At 50.7% G+C, this 15,962-nt stretch overlaps 1 protein-coding gene and 1 long non-coding RNA gene across 3 annotated transcripts in view; one reads left to right on the plus strand and one right to left on the minus strand.

Annotated features, from left to right (window-relative positions):
* The window catches only part of LOC134927080 (cytochrome P450 2B4-like), a 535,854-nt gene extending 521,648 nt beyond the window's left edge, over nt 1–14,206 (minus strand). The window contains exon 1 of one of the 2 annotated variants that reach the window (XM_063921078.1): nt 13,775–14,206. The gene's annotated coding sequence lies outside the window, so the exon portion shown is untranslated. The remainder of the gene's footprint in view (nt 1–13,774) is intronic. The other variant, XM_063921080.1, reaches the window with a different exon arrangement.
* LOC134927082 (uncharacterized) lies at nt 13,456–15,572 on the plus strand. Its single transcript, XR_010177551.1, has 2 exons — nt 13,456–14,297; nt 15,378–15,572. It is a non-coding gene; the product is annotated as an uncharacterized LOC134927082 (long non-coding RNA).
* Nucleotides 15,573–15,962: the final 390 nt, after the last annotated feature.

Raw genomic sequence — 15,962 nt, forward strand, 5'->3', positions numbered from 1 at the left:
ACCGCTGGATACCAGAGTGGATCTGTGGGAGCGGAATCCTCCGCAAAAGCTCCAGAACACAAAATTAACTAAATAATAAACAGTAAGCGGACAAGCCGCAACACACGGCTGAGCCGCGACTCAAGAACACCACAGGATGTTAAAGGTGCTCGGTCAGACTCCAGGAATAGATGGCAAACTTCCGAGTACAGGATCTCTGAGGACAGGAACAACCGGATTGAGCAGGACTGGAAACTCTCTGTAGCAGACACAGGCAAACAGGAAGCTATCACCGGCGTCTGTAAGAAGTCCTGAGGGTGCCTTTATTCAGGAACCCTCCAATCAAGATCCAGACAGGGTAATCAATGGAAATGCCGTGCAGCTTGCATGCTGCACGGCCTGCACATAATCAGGTAATTTAGGACAGACCCAGCAACGGGGAACGCGGCTGAACGTGGCGTCCCTGTTGCTAAGGTCAGAGCGGCTCTGTGCGCCCGGCGTCTAGCGTTGCCAGGGAGCCGGCGGCTGAACGCGCACGGCGTCCCTGGTTGCTAGGCGCCGGGCCTCACCGACGAGCGGACCCCGGCGCCTAACACTCACCCCATCTATTACTGCCTGTCACTAGCCATAGCACCCACTCCTACCCTGCTTCCATCTCACCACATCTATTACTGTCTGTCACTAGCCATAGCACCCACTCCTACCCTGCATCCATCTCACCCCATCTATTACTGCCTGTCACTAGCCATAGCACCCACTCCTACCCTGCATCCATCTCACCTGATCTATTTCTGCCTGTCACTAGCCATAGCACCCACTCCTACCCTGCATCCATCTCACCCCATCTATTACTGCCTGTCACTAGCCATAGCACCCACTCCTACCCTGCATCCATCTCACCCCATCTATTACTGCCTGTCACTAGACATAGCACCCACTCCAACCCTGCAACCATATCACCCCATCTATTACTGCCTGTCACTAGCCATAGCACCCACTCCTACCCTGCATCCATCTCACCACATCTATTACTGCCTGTCACTAGCCATACCACCCACTCCGACCCTGCATCCATCTCACCCCATCTATTACTGCCTGTCACTAGCCATAGCACCCGCTCTGACCCTGCATCCATCTCACCCCATCTATTACTGCCTGTCACTAGCCATAGCACCTACTCCAACCCTGCATCCATCTCACCCCATCTATTACTGCCTGTCACTAGACATAGCACCCACTCCAACCCTGCATCCATCTCACCCCATCTATTACTGCCTGTCACTAGTCATAGCACCCACTCCAAACCTGCATCCATATCACCCCATCTATTACTGCCTGTCACTAGCCATAGCACCCACTCCTACCCTGCATCCATCTCACCCCATCTATTACTGCCTGTCACTAGCCATAGCACCCACTCTAACCCATTATCCATCTCACCCCATCTATTACTGCCTGTCACTAGACATAGCACCCACTACTACCCAGCATCCATCTCACCCCATCTATTACTGCCTGTCACTAGCCATAGCACCTACTCCAACCCTGCATCCATCTCACCCCATCTATTACTGCCTGTCACTAGACATAGCACCCACTCCAACCCTGCATCCATCTCACCCCATCTATTACTGCCTGTCACTAGTCATAGCACCCACTCCAACCCTGCATCCATATCACCCCATCTATTACTGCCTGTCACTAGCCATAGCACCAACCCCGACCCTGCATCCATCTCACTCCATCTATTACTGCCTGTCACTAGCCATAGCACCTACTCCAACCCTGCATCCATCTCACCCCATCTATTACTGCCTGTCACTAGCCATCTCAACCAATCTATTACTGCCTGTCACTAGCCATAGCACCTACTGCCTGTCACTAGCCATCTATTACTGCCTGCATCCATCTCAACCAATCTATTACTGCCTGTCACTAGCCATAGCACCCACTCCAACCCAGCATCCATCTCACCTCATCTATTACTGCCTGTCACTAGCCATAGCACCTACTCCTACCCTGCATCCATCTCACCCCATCTATTACTGCCTGTCACTAGCCATAGCACCTACTCCTACCCTGCATCCATCTCACCCCATCTATTACTGCCTGTCACTAGACATAGCACCCACTCCAACCCTGCAACCATATCACCCCATCTATTACTGCCTGTCACTAGCCATAGCACCCACTCCTACCCTGCATCCATCTCACCACATCTATTACTGCCTGTCACTAGCCATACCACCCACTCCGACCCTGCATCCATCTCACCCCATCTATTACTGCCTGTCACTAGCCATAGCACCCGCTCTGACCCTGCATCCATCTCACCCCATCTATTACTGCCTGTCACTAGCCATAGCACCTACTCCAACCCTGCATCCATCTCACCCCATCTATTACTGCCTGTCACTAGACATAGCACCCACTCCAACCCTGCATCCATCTCACCCCATCTATTACTGCCTGTCACTAGTCATAGCACCCACTCCAAACCTGCATCCATATCACCCCATCTATTACTGCCTGTCACTAGCTATAGCACCAACCCCGACCCTGCATCCATCTCACTCCATCTATTACTGCCTGTCACTAGCCATAGCACCTACTCCGACCCTGCATCCATCTCACCCCATCTATTACTGCCTGTCACTAGCCATAGCACCCACTCCTACCCTGCTTCCATCTCACCACATCTATTACTGCCTGTCACTAGCCATAGCACCCACTCCAACCCTGCATCCATCTCACCCCATCTATTACTGCCTGTCACTAGCCATAGCACCCACTCCTACCCTGCATCCATCTCACCCCATCTATTACTGCCTGTCACTAGTCATAGCACCCACTCCTACCCTGCATCCATCTCACCCCATCTATTACTGCCTGTCACTAGCCATAGCACCAACTCCAACCCTGCATCCATCTCACCCCATCTATTACTGCCTGTCACTAGACATAGCACCCACTCCTAACCTGCATCTATCTCACCCCATCTATTACTGCCTGTCACTAGCCATAGCACCCACTCCTACCCTGCATCCATCTCACCCCATCTATTACTGCCTGTCACTAGACATAGCACCCACTCCAACCCTGCATCCATCTTACCCCATCTATTACTACCTGTCACTAGCCATAGCACATACTCCTACCCTGCATCCATCTCACCACATCTATTTCTGCCTTTCACTAGCTATAGCACCCACTCCTACCCAGCATCCATCTCACCACATCTATTACTGCCTGTCACTAGCCATAGCACCCACTCCTACCCTGCATCCATCTCACCCTATCTATTACTGCCTGTAACTAGCCATAGCACCAACTCTAACCCTGCATCCATCACACCCCATCTATTACTGCCTGTCACTAGACATAGCACCAACTCCAACTCTGCATCCATCTCACCCCATATAATACTGCCTGTCACTAGACATAGCACCCACTACAACCCTGCATCCATCTCACGCCATCTATTACTGCCTGTCACTAGCCATAGCACCCACTCCTACCCTGCATCCATCTCACCCCATCTATTACTGCCTGTCACTAGCCATAGCACCAACTCCAACCCTGCATCCATCTCACCCCATCTATTACTGCCTGTCACTAGCCATAGAACCCACTCCTACCCTGCATCCATCTCACCCCATCTATTACTGCCTGTCACTAGCCATAGCACCAACTCCAACCCTGCATCCATCTCACCCCATCTATTACTGCCTGTCACTAGACATAGCACCCACTCCAACTCTGCATCCATCTCACCCCATATAATACTGCCTGTCACTAGACATAGCACCCACTACAACCCTGCATCTATCTCACCCCATCTATTACTGCCTGTCACTAGCCATAGCACCTACTCCAACCCTGCATCCATCTCACCCCATCTATTACTGCCTGTCACTAGACATAGTACCCATTCCAACCCTGCATCCATCTCACCCTATCTATTACTGCCTGTCACTAGCCATAGCACCCACTCCTACCCTGCATCCATCTCACCCCATCTATTACTGCCTGTCACAAGCCATAGCACCCACTCCTACCCTGCATCCATCTCACCCCATCTATTACTGCCTGTCACTATCCATAGCACCCTCTTCTACCCTGCATCCATCTCACCACATCTATAACTGCCTGTCACTAGCCATATCACCCACTCCTACCCTGCATCCATCTCACCCCATCTATTACTGCCTATCACTAGCCATAACACCCACTCCAACACTGCATCCATCTCACCCATCTATTACTGCCTGTCACTACCTATAGCACCCACTCCTACCCTGCATCCATCTCACCCCATCTATTACTACCTGTCACTAGCCATAGCACCCACTCCTACCCTGCATCTATCTCACCCCATCTATTCCTGCCTGTCACTAGCCATAGCACCCACTCCTACCCTGCATCTATCTCACCCCATCTATTACTGCCTGTCACTAGCCATAGCACCCACTCCTACCCTGCATCCATCTCACCCCATCTATTACTGCCTGTCACTAGCCATAACACCCACTCCAACACTGCATCCATCTCACCCATCTATTACTGCCTGTCACTACCTATAGCACCCACTCCTACCCTGCATCTATCTCACCCCATCTATTACTGCCTGTCACTAGCCATAGCACCCACTCTGACCCTGCATCCATCTCACCCCATCTATTACTACCTGTCACTAGCCATATCACCCACTCCTACCCTGCATCCATCTCACCCCGTCTATTACTGCCTGTAACTAGCCATAGCACCCACTCCTATCCTGCATCCTTCTCACCCCATCTATTACTGCCTGTCACTAGCCATAGCACCCACTGCAACCCTGCATCCATCTCACCCCATCTATTACTGCCTGTAACTAGCCATAGCACCCACTCCAACCCTGCATCCATCTCACCCCATCTATTACTGCCTGTCACTAGCCATAGCACCCACTCCATCCCTTTATCCATATCACCTCATCTATTACTGCCTGTCACTAGCCATAGCACCCACTCCAACCCTGCATCCATCTCACCCCATCTATTACTGCCTGTCACTAGCCATAGCACCCACTCCTACCCTGCATCCATCTTGCCCCATCTATTACTGCCTGTCACTAGCCATAGCACCCACTCCTACCCAGCATCCATCTCACTACATATATTACTGCATGTCACTAGCCATATCACCCACTCCTACCCTGCATCCATCTCACCCCATATATTACTGCATGTCACTAGCATTATCACCCACTCCTACCCTGCATCCATCTCACCTCATCTATCACTGCCTGTCACTAGCCATAGCACCCACTCCTACCCTGCATCCATCTCACCCATCTTTTACTGCCTGTCACTAGCCATAGCACCCACTCCAACCCTGCATCCATCTCACCCCATCTATTACTGCCTGTCACTAGCCATAGCACCCACTCCAACCTTGCATCCATCTCAACCCATCTATTACTGCCTGTCACTAGCCATAGCACCCACTCCAACCTTGCATCCATCTCAACCCATCTATTACTGCCTGTCACTAGCCACAGCACCCACTCCGACCCTGCATCCATCTCACCCCATCTTTTACTGCCTGTCACTATCCATAGCACCCACTCCTACCCTGCATCCTTCTCACCCCATCTATTACTGCATGTCACTACTAGCCATAGCACCCTTTCCTACCCTGTATCTATCTCACCCCATCTATTACTGCCTGTCACTAGCCATAGCACCCACTCCTACTCTGCATCCATCTCACCCCATCTATTACTGCCTGTCTCTAGCCATAGCACCCACTTCTACCCTGCATCCATCTCACCCCATCTATTACTGCCTGTCACTAGCCATAGCACCACTCCAACCCTGCATCCATCTCACCCCATCTATTACTGCCTGTCACTAGCCATAGCACCAACTCCAACCCTGCATCCATCTCACCCCATCGCACCCACTCCAACCCTGCATCCATTTCACCCCATCTATTACTGCCTGTCACTAGCCATAGCACCCACTCCTACCCTGCTTCCATCTCACTACATCTATTACTACCTGTCACTAGCCATAGCACCCACTCCTACCCTGCATCCATCTCACCCCATCTATTACTGCCTGTCAATAGCCATAGCACCCACTCTGACCCTGCATCCATCTCACCCCATCTATTACTGCCTGTCACTAGCCATAGCGCCCACTCTGACCCTGCATCCATCTCACCCCATCTATTACTGCCTGTCACTAGCCATAGCGCCCACTCTGACCCTGCATCCATCTCACCCCATCTATTACTGCCTGTCACTAGCCATAGCACCCACTCCTACCCTGCATCCATCTCACCCCATCTATTACTGCCTGTCACTAGCCATAGCACCCACTCCTACCCTGCATCCATCTCACCCCATCTATTACTGCCTGTCACTAGACATAGCACCCACTCTGACCCTGCATCCATCTCACCCCATCTATTACTGCCTGTCACTAGCCATAGCACCCACTCCTACCCTGCATCCATCTTACCCCATCTATTACTGCCTGTCACTTGTCATAGCACCCACTCCAACCCTGCATCCATCTCACCCCATCTATTACTGCCTGTCACTAGCCATAGCACCCACTCCTACCCTGCATCCATCTCACCCCATCTATTACTGCCTGTCACTTGTCATAGCACCCACTCCAACCCTGCATCCATCTCACCCCATCTATTACTGCCTGTCACTAGCCATAGCACCCACTCCAACCCTGCATCTATGTCACCCCATCTATTACTGCCTGTCACTAGCCATAGCACACACTCCAACCCTGCATCCATCTCACCCCATCTATTACTGCCTGTCACTAGCCATAGCACCCACTCCAACACTGCATCCATCTCACCCCATCTATTACTGCCTGTCACTAGCCATAGCACCCACTCCTACCCTGCATCAGTCTCACCCCATCTATTACTGCCTGTCACTAGCCATATCACCCACTCCTACCCTGCATCCATCTCACCCCATCTATTACTGCCTGTCACTAGCCATAGCACCCACTCCTACCCTGCATCCATCTCACGCCATCTATTACTGCCTGTCACTAGCCATAGCACTCACTCCAACCCTGCATCCATCTCACCTCATCTATTACTGCCTGTCACTAGCCATAGCACCCACTCCTACCCTGCATACATCTCACCCCATCTATTACTGCCTGTCACTATCCATAGCACCCTCTTCTACCCTGCATCCATCTCACCACATCTATAACTGCCTGTCACTAGCCATATCACCCACTCCTACCCTGCATCCATCTCACCCCATCTATTACTGCCTGTCACTACCTATAGCACCCACTCCTACCCTGCATCCATCTCACCCCATCTATTACTGCCTATCACTAGCCAGAACACCCACTCCAACACTGCATCCATCTCACCCATCTATTACTGCCTGTCACTACCTATAGCACCCACTCCTACCCTGCATCCATCTCACCCCATCTATTACTACCTGTCACTAGCCATAGCACCCACTCCTACCCTGCATCTATCTCACCCCATCTATTCCTGCCTGTCACTAGCCATAGCACCCACTCCTACCCTGCATCTATCTCACCCCATCTATTACTGCCTGTCACTAGCCATAGCACCCACTCCTACCCTGCATCCATCTCACCCCATCTATTACTGCCTGTCACTAGCCATAACACCCACTCCAACACTGCATCCATCTCACCCATCTATTACTGCCTGTCACTACCTATAGCACCCACTCCTACCCTGCATCTATCTCACCCCATCTATTACTGCCTGTCACTAACCATAGCACCCACTCTGACCCTGCATCCATCTCACCCCATCTATTACTACCTGTCACTAGCCATAGCACCCACTCCAACCCTGCATCCATCTCACCCCATCTATTACTGCCTGTCACTAGCCATAGCACCCACTCCATCCCTGTATCCATATCACCTCATCTATTACTGCCTGTCACTAGCCATAGCACCCACTCCAACCCTGCATCCATCTCACCCCATCTATTACTGCCTGTCACTAGCCATAGCACCCACTCCTACCCTGCATCCATCTTGCCCCATCTATTACTGCCTGTCACTAGCCATAGCACCCACTCCTACCCTGCATCCATCTTGCCCCATCTATTACTGCCTGTCACTAGCCATATCACCCACTCCTACCCTGCATCCATCTCACCCCATATATTACTGCATGTCACTAGCATTATCACCCACTCCAATACTGCATCCATCTCACCCCATCTATTACTGCCTGTCACTAGCCATAGCACCCACTCCTACCCTGCATCCATCTCACCTCATCTATTACTACCTGTCACTAGCCATAGCACCCACTCCTACCCTGCATCCATCTAACCCCATCTATGACTGCCTGTCACTAGCCATAGCACCCACTCCAACCCTGCATCCATCTCACCCCATCTATTACTGCCTGTCACTAGCCATAGCACCCACTCCAACCTTGCATCCATCTCAACCCATCTATTACTGCCTGTCACTAGCCATAGCACCCACTCCAACCTTGCATCCATCTCAACCCATCTATTACTGCCTGTCACTAGCCACAGCACCCACTCCGACCCTGCATCCATCTCACCCCATCTTTTACTGCCTGTCACTATCCATAGCACCCACTCCTACCCTGCATCCATCTCACCCCATCTATTACTGCATGTCACTAGCCATAGCACCCTTTCCTACCCTGTATCTATCTCACCCCATCTATTACTGCCTGTCACTAGCCATAGCACCCACTCCTACTCTGCATCCATCTCACCCCATCTATTACTGCCTGTCTCTAGCCATAGCACCCACTTCTACCCTGCATCCATCTCACCCCATCTATTACTGCCTGTCACTAGCCATAGCACCAACTCCAACCCTGCATCCATCTCACCCCATCGCACCCACTCCAACCCTGCATCCATTTCACCCCATCTATTACTGCCTGTCACTAGCCATAGCACCCACTCCTACCCTGCTTCCATCTCACTACATCTATTACTACCTGTCACTAGCCATAGCACCCACTCCTACCCTGCATCCATCTCACCCCATCTATTACTGCCTGTCACTAGCCATAGCACCCACTCCAACCCTGCATCCATCTTACCCCATTTATTACTGCCTGTCACTAGCCATAGCACCCACTCCTACCCTGCTTCCATCTCACCACATCTATTACTGTCTGTCACTAGCCATAGCACCCACTCCTACCCTGAATCCATCTCACCCCATCTATTACTGCCTGTCACTAGCCATAGCACCCACTCCTACCCTGCATCCATCTCACCTGATCTATTACTGCCTGTCACTAGCCATAGCACCCACTCCTACCCTGCATCCATCTCACCCCATCTATTACTGCCTGTCACTAGCCATAGCACCCACTCCTACCCTGCATCCATCTCACCCCATCTATTACTGCCTGTCACTAGACATAGCACCCACTACTACCCAGCATCCATCTCACCCCATCTATTACTGCCTGTCACTAGCCATAGCACCTACTCCAACCCTGCATCCATCTCACCCCATCTATTACTGCCTGTCACTAGACATAGCACCCACTCCAACCCTGCATCCATCTCACCCCATCTATTACTGCCTGTCACTAGTCATAGCACCCACTCCAACCCTGCATCCATATCACCCCATCTATTACTGCCTGTCACTAGCCATAGCACCAACCCCGACCCTGCATTTATCTCACTCCATCTATTACTGCCTGTCACTAGCCATAGCACCTACTCCAACCCTGCATCCATCTCACCCCATCTATTACTGCCTGTCACTAGCCATAGCACCTACTCCTACCCTGCATCCATCTCACCCCATCTATTACTGCCTGTCACTGGACATAGCACCCACTCCAACCCTGCAACCATATCACCCCATCTATTACTGCCTGTCACTAGCCATAGCACCCACTCCTACCCTGCATCCATCTCACCACATCTATTACTGCCTGTCACTAGCCATAGCACCCACTCCGACCCTGCATCCATCTCACCCCATCTATTACTGCCTGTCACTAGCCATAGCACCCGCTCTGACCCTGCATCCATCTCACCCCATCTATTACTGCCTGTCACTAGCCATAGCACCTACTCCAACCCTGCATCCATCTCACCCCATCTATTACTGCCTGTCACTAGACATAGCACCCACTCCAACCCTGCATCCATCTCACCCCATCTATTACTGCCTGTCACTAGTCATAGCACCCACTCCAAACCTGCATCCATATCACCCCATCTATTACTGCCTGTCACTAGCTATAGCACCAACCCCGACACTGCATCCATCTCACTCCATCTATTACTGCCTGTCACTAGCCATAGCACCTACTCCGACCCTGCATCCATCTCACCCCATCTATTACTGCCTGTCACTAGCCATAGCACCCACTCCTACCCTGCTTCCATCTCACCACATCTATTACTGCCTGTCACTAGCCATAGCACCCACTCCAACCCTGCATCCATCTCACCCCATCTATTACTGCCTGTCACTAGCCATAGCACCCACTCCAACCCTGCATCCATCTCACCCCATCTATTACTGCCTGTCACTAGCCATAGCACCCACTTCTACCCTGCATCCATCTCACCCCATCTATTACTGCCTGTCACTAGTCATAGCACCCACTCCTACCCTGCATCCATCTCACCCCATCTATTACTGCCTGTCACTAGCCATAGCACCAACTCCAACCCTGCATCCATCTCACCCCATCTATTACTGCCTGTCACTAGACATAGCACCCACTCCTAACCTGCATCTATCTCACCCCATCTATTACTGCCTGTCACTAGCCATAGCACCCACTCCTACCCTGCATCCATCTCACCCCATCTATTACTGCCTGTCACTAGCCATAGCACCAACTCTAACCCTGCATCCATCTCACCCCATCTATTACTGCCTGTCACTAGACATAGCACCCACTCCAACTCTGCATCCATCTCACCCCATATAATACTGCCTGTCACTAGACATAGCGCCCACTCCAACCCTGCATCCATCTTACCCCATCTATTACTACCTGTCACTAGCCATAGCACCCACTCCTACCCTGCATCCATCTCACCCTATCTATTACTGCCTGTCACTAGCCATAGCACCCACTCCTACCCTGCATCCATCTCACCACATCTATTTCTGCCTTTCACTAGCCATAGCACCAACTCATACCCTGCATCCATCTCACCCCATCTATTACTGCCTGTCACTAGCCATAGAACCCACTCCTACCCTGCATCCATCTCACCCCATCTATTACTGCCTGTCACTAGCCATAGAACCCACTCCTACCCTGCATCCATCTCACCCTATCTATTACTGCCTGTCACTAGCCATAGCACCAACTCCAACTCTGCATCCATCTCACCCCATCTATTACTGCCTGTCACTAGACATAGTACCCATTCCAACCCTGCATCCATCTCACCCTATCTATTACTGCCTGTCACTAGCCATAGCACCCACTCCTACCCTGCATCCATCTCACCCCGTCTATTACTGCCTGTCACTAGACATAGCACCCACTCCAACCCTGCATCCATCTCACCCCGTCTATTACTGCCTGTCACTAGACATAGTACCCATTCCAACCCTGCATCCATCTCACCCTATCTATTACTGCCTGTCACTAGCCATAGCACCCACTCCAACCCTGCATCCATCTCACCCCATCTATTACTGCCTGTCACTACCCATAGCACCCACTCCTACCTTGCAACCATCTCTCCCCATCTATTACTGCCTGTCACTAGCCATCGCACCAACTCCTACCCTGCATCCATCTCACCCCATCTATTACTGCCTGTCACTAGCCATAGCACCCACTCCTACCCTGCATCCATCTCACCCCATCTATTACTGCCTGTCACTAGCCATAGCACCCACTCCAACCCTGCATCCATCTTACCCCATCTATTACTGCCTGTCACTAGCCATAGCACCCACTCCTACCCTGCTTCCATCTCACTACATCTATTACTGCCTGTCATTAGCCATAGCATCCACTCCTACCCTGCATCCATATCACCCCATCTGTTACTGCCTGTCACTAGCCATAGCACCAACTCCGACCCTGCATCCATCTCACTCCATCTATTACTGCCTGTCATTAGCCATAGCACCAACTCCGACCCTGCATCCATCTCACTCCATCTATTACTGCCTGTCATTAGCCATAGCACCCACTCCTACCCTGCATCCATCTCACCACATCTAATACTGCCTGTCACTAGCCATATCACCCACTCTGACCCTGCATCCATCTCACCCCATCTATTACTGCCTGTCACTAGCCATAGCACCCACTCCTACCCTGCAACCATCTCACCCCATCTATTACTGCATGTCACTAGCCATAGCACCCACTCCTACCCTGCATCCATCTCACCTCATCTATTACTGCCTGTCACTAGTCATAGCACCCACTCCAACCCTGCATCCATCTCACCTCATCTATTACTGCCTGTCACTAGCCATTGCACCCACTCCTACCCTGCATCCATCTCACCACATCTATTACTGCCTGTCACTAGCCATAGCACCCACTCCAACCCTGCATCCATCTCACCTCATCTATTACTGCCTGTCACTAGCCATAGCACCCACTCCTACCCTGCATCCATCTCACCACATCTATTACTGCCTGTCACTAGCCATAGCACCCACTCCTACCCTGCATCCATCTCACCTCATCTATTACTGCCTGTCACTAGCCATAGCACCCACTCCTACCCTGCATCCATCTCACCACATCTATTACTGCCTGTCACTAGCCATAGCACCCACTCCTACCCTGCAACCATCTCACCCCATCTATTACTGCATGTCACTAGCCATAGCACCCACTCCTACCCTGCATCCATCTCACCACATCTATTACTGCCTGTCACTAGCCATAGCACCCACTCCAACCCTGCATCCATCTCACCCCATCTATTACTGCCTGTCACTAGCCATATCACCCACTCTAACCCTGTATCCATCTCACCCCATCTATTACTGCCTGTCACTAGCCATATCACCCACTCTAACCCTGTATCCATCTCACCCCATCTATTACTGCCTGTCACTAGCCATAGCACCCACTCCTACCCTGCATCCATCTCACCACATCTATTACTGCCTGTCACTAGCCATACACCCACTCCAACCCTGCATCCACCTCACCCCATCTATTACTGCCTGACACTAGCCATACACCCACTCCAACCCTGCATCCACCTCACCCCATCTATTACTGCCTGTCACTAGCCATAGCACCCACTCCAACCCTGCATCCATCTCACCCCATCTATCACTGCCTGACACTAGCCATACACCCACTCCAACCCTGCATCCACCTCACCCCATCTATTACTGCCTGTCACTAGCCATAGCACCCACTCCTACCCTGCATCCATCTCACTCCATCTATTACTGCCTGTCATTAGCCATAGTGTGACACCCCCACCGCATTCCACCTGGCTGTGGATTCCATACGTATGGTTATTTGACTCTTTGTGAAATAATAATTGTATATATATATATATTGGTATGTACATATAATAACCCGGATGCTGTGTTCAGTATATACTGTATACATTGGTGACAGTGGAAAAATGGGTGCCTGTGGCCACATATAGTGCACACTGCTGGCAGTAGTTGGACAGGTGCAGGGGGCCAGCGCGTGGTTAAAAGACTGTTGGATCAAATCCACGAGCCGGCTACACCGAGTCTCGTGCCTTCAGACAGCCGTTAAGAAAAAGGAGCTGCGCACTTACCTCGAGAGGTCAAGGAGAAGCGGGACTGTGTGGCTCCGGTCGCTGAATCCTCAGTGCGGTACAGAGAGTGAAATTCTCCGCATCACCCGACAAGCAGCCCAGAGGAGAGAGAATCTGACCCCGGCAGAAGACAACTAACCGAGCGGTGAGCCAGGCAGCGGTGTAGAGCGGAAGGACTGCTGACGGCTTGCAGACACGCCGGGAGGAGGTACGGAGGCGGGCTGGAAGGCGGAGCGGCAGCTGACTGACAGCCGGGAAGAAGAGCGGAGGTGCGGCTGACAGCCTGCGGACACGCCTGGAGGAGGTACGGAGGCGGGCTGGAAGGCGGAGCGGCAGCTGACTGACAGCCGGGAAGAATAGCGGAGGTGCGGCTGACGGCCTGCGGACACGCCTGGAGGAGGTGCGGGGGCGGGCTGGAAGTCGGAGCAGCTGCTGACGGCCAGAGCCGGCCAGAGGGAACAGCTGTGGGCAGCCCTGTTACCCGAACAGGCGGTGCAGGAGCAGCAGCGGGATCCCTATTAAGGTATTTAACCCGAACTCTCCCAGCATTCTCATCAGCCACTCAGTTCCCCAATATCAGATGTTTCTACGCCATCACTCTGGCTAGATATTAGGAGAGACATTATGAAGACCGTGGCTCTATATATATATATATATATATATAAATATATATGTTATAGATGTTCCGCAGCGTTAATCTAGCCCAGTAAATATCGGACCCCTAAACTCCTACCCAAACTAAGAGATCTAGACCTACGTGTATAACTCCTATCCTAGAGAACTTTCCGGAAGAATGATGAGTGCTATATGACAGTAGTCACCACTGGAACTTATACTGCTCCAGGCATATATATATATATATATATATACTATATACTATGAGTCAGGAGGAAAGGTCCTACAAAGGAGTTTAGAATAACAGAGTATCCGCTACAGCGTTCTCAACCTCTGTGTATTCGTCCCAGCAGTCGCTAGGATTATTCTTCAGTAACAATCTAATAGTGGTCATCCCCAGCTGAGAAGTCATTGGCTATTGTTACCTGTCTTGAGGTTATCACTGACACCATAGTCCGCTAGGAAGTGACGCCTTACGTAGTTGTTTGTGGCTTCAGCAGAGTACCGATAGAGCCAGAGCAGGATTACAAAAGAAAGCCTACATTATCATAGACGAGTCGTCCAGCTAACTTTACGAACTCTACATGAAGATAGGGATTCGGAATTAGACCCCACCAGTTCAGTCTAGTCTCGCTAGGAACTATATCGGCTTTATTGCGGCTCACTCAGTAGCTTTATTTGTCCACCCCTCCGAGACATAACCTATTCCCCAGTGACTCAGACTTATTGGAGGGGCATTATTAAAGAACTATCTAAATGTGCACCAACGAAAGATAGAGTACTCCAACCAATCGGGACATTATATTGGGGATAATGTAGCTATCTAAACAGTTGGCAGCAGTCATACTGGTCTACTTGTTTTTGTAGAGGAAGTATAAAGGGTCGGACTTTATTTAGCTGATAGAGAAGGTAAATTACATGTTGATTCACTCAAAACTTATTGTATAATAAATGTTGTAAGGATTTAACTAATCTATTTTACATTTAGGGGACCTGATATAGGAGAGAGTCATTACTACCAGCAACAAGGGTTCCAGTATAATAAATATTGTTAAAATGGGTTACACTGTTGTTGACACTATTGGTTGTGTTGTTAGAGTTAAATAATCATATCTTTACAAGTGTCTTAAATTCTTCTGTTGTAAAGAACCAACCTCATTAAATACATTGTTTGAAATCATCATTCATCACTGACCAGTGGGAAATTCTTGCGATACATTGGACTAGGACCGGAAGGGAAAACAAGAGAAAGTTCATAGCTTCTTAGGTAATAGAAGATTACAGGGAAATCACACTAGTAATTACGTGACCTACCTTTTTCCAATAAAAAAAAACCAGAAATTATATTACAATAGCACCCACTCCAACCCTGCATCCATATCACCCCATCTGTTACTGCCTGTCACTAGCCATAGCACCAACTCCGACCCTGCATCCATCTCACTCCATCTATTACTGCCTGTCATTAGCCATAGCACCAACTCCGACCCTGCATCCATCTCACCCCATCTATTACTGCATGTCACTAGCCATAGCACCCACTCCTACCATGCATCCATCTATCCCCATCTAT

The sequence above is a fragment of the Pseudophryne corroboree genome, chromosome 5, assembly GCF_028390025.1.
Source record: "Pseudophryne corroboree isolate aPseCor3 chromosome 5, aPseCor3.hap2, whole genome shotgun sequence".
Lineage (NCBI taxonomy): Eukaryota > Metazoa > Chordata > Amphibia > Anura > Myobatrachidae > Pseudophryne > Pseudophryne corroboree.